The 2,500-nt window shown below is 31.5% G+C and overlaps 1 non-coding gene across 1 annotated transcript; it reads left to right on the top strand.

The window, feature by feature from the left end:
• The first annotated feature begins 143 nt into the window (after window positions 1-143).
• TRNAD-GUC (transfer RNA aspartic acid (anticodon GUC)) lies at window positions 144-217 on the top strand. Its single transcript has one exon. It is a non-coding gene; the product is annotated as a tRNA-Asp (tRNA).
• The last annotated feature ends 2,283 nt before the right edge of the window (window positions 218-2,500 follow it).

Genomic DNA, 2,500 nt, shown 5'->3' with positions numbered 1-2,500 from the left:
GTGCATATCCGTGTGTATAATCAAGTGTATAATCAATATATCACTCGCGTCTCTCTTATAATATAAGATGGCCCTTCTAAATAGAAATGGGTTGAATTAAATCATAAGAATATGTGGGCTATGGCTATACACCTTATTTCCCTGGGATTGTAGTTCAATTGGTCAGAGCACCGCCCTGTCAAGGCGGAAGCTGCGGGTTCGAGCCCCGTCAGTCCCGACGGATCCAATAAAAAAAAATAAAATAGATTTATTTATCTATAGGGGGATGCTTATTCTTAATTTATATTTTATTTATATTATATATATATTTTCTTTCGAATTTCTCATCAAACAAATATGGGAATTTCCATTACTTTAACTAGTACCGATTGATGGGAGAGAGACATATGTGCATTAGTACAATTATTGGTAGCATTATATTCGGGTATCCAACCGTGCTGGGTCTGGGTCTGGCTTTTTCGATTACTCCTGATCCGTGTAATGGAATAGAGTACCATATCGTTCCCGGGAGCACATACACAAATAGAATTCGTTTTTTGTACGATACAAAAACAAAATGAATTTAACATAGTTACCCTAATAGAATACTTTTCAAATTGAACCTATCTCCTTTTCTGGCTCCGATTTTGTGTAACTTCAATTACTAATTTTAATTTGAAAGAATCGATCTCCTTCAAATTTCATACTGACCTTTTGATATATGAGTCCGAGTACTAATCCAAGGAAAGAGGATATTAAAAAAAAAAAAAAAGATCAAACAACGATCCCACCACTCTTACCAAGGTAATGAATAATCTTTTTTAGGGGTCCCATCGAAGAAAGAACAAACTCTAAAATAGTGAATTTTATGGAATATTAGATCTTTTATACCAGGACTCATCTTTATCACCCTTCTTTGTCTTCCAATAAAATTAGATCATTAAAAAACGTAGTTTATAACCCCTATTCCTTTTTTCCATTTCACTTCTATTGTTTGTTTGGGTTTGTAATCAATGGAAGTGGAAAAGCGGTCAGATGATACTTTATCTGATAATTGTACAAGGAAGGCAATAGGTTATAGAAAAAAAGAGTGGATAAATAAAGGAATTCTTGAGTGGATCAGGAATAAAATTTTTGAGTCGGTATGGATAAAAGATCTTCCTATGTTATACTATTCAATTCTCGACGATGAATCAATTTGATAGCTCAGATATTGTTATTCATGATATTGATCCGATTCAATATCATCGAGATGTAATTCATCCCATTGAATTTACATTACAGGCGAAAGATTTATCATCTCTATGGGATTAAATCCCGAGTTATTGCGAAAAAAAAAAAATGAAACGATGATATTATGGAAGTAAATATTCTCGCATTTATTGCTACTGCACTGTTCATTCTAGTTCCTACTGCTTTTTTACTTATCATTTACGTAAAAACAGTTAGTCAAAATAATTAATTTGAATGAAACTGAACTTCTTAGTCCTTATCAATAATTGAAGAAATAAAATGAAAAGGATTCCATTCCAATTTAGTGTCTTAAATGAAATGAGCGGACTAGGATCAGCAGTATTAGTATTCTAATAGTATTCTAATAGATAGATAGACTGGTAGAAAGATTTATATATAAATCTTTCTACCAGTCTATCTATTATTCTATTATATTTACTATTATATTAATGTTATTTAAAGTTGTACTGTATAACATCTTAATATAGATCAATCCACGATATGTATTTTCATATATGTAGATATCAATTACATATATGTACATAGCACCCCAATTCTATTTCTTTGCTTTGATTTGTATTGATTACAATCAATTTGAAATAATCGAAAGTGAACTCTTACTCTTATGGGTCTAATTCCTAGATTTCTGATTATTTCAAATATGAATCCTGGTATCCATCGAAAGAATCAAATCAATGAAGGAAAAACAGTATGGGCATATATAAAAGAAAACCAAGTAATCTTTTTTTTAGCATTTCAAAGAAGTAATTGATTGAGCCATTGATAGATGATCCAGGGAATTATATGATAACTTCTTCGGATTTCAAAAAGAAGTATAGTAAAAGTAAAACCCACCGATTTTGAACCTTTGAACTATGATTTGAAATGAGTCGATAAAGCATAAATCCAATTTTTTAAATAATAAAACAAGTGGTAAGTCCACAATATGGGACTCGCCCAAGACAGGATCTTATTATGTGTAATATCTCCCTGGACAACCACCATGTCTATGTTCTTTCCCATAGAAAGTGCGTATCCACTTAATAACAGAACGACTTCCTCTTTCTCTTTGAACAGTAAAGAGGGAAACAACTAAAACAAATAAGAAAAAGGGTCCGTTGTTCCTCATTGTCCATATAAAATTCTGGTAAGAATCAGTTCATCGAAATAGAAAATTTAGGAAGAATAGAATTCAAATTTGGCTGGAATAAATTTCCTATCATCTGTATCCCTTTTACTTTACTTTCGAAATACAAACATGGGAATCGTTGAAATATTCTTTTGATTG

The sequence above is a fragment of the Vitis vinifera genome, chromosome 9 (assembly GCF_030704535.1).
Source record: "Vitis vinifera cultivar Pinot Noir 40024 chromosome 9, ASM3070453v1".
Lineage (NCBI taxonomy): Eukaryota > Viridiplantae > Streptophyta > Magnoliopsida > Vitales > Vitaceae > Vitis > Vitis vinifera.
The sequence above is the reverse complement of the archived record's forward strand: the minus strand, read 5'-3'. Positions and strand labels throughout refer to the sequence as shown.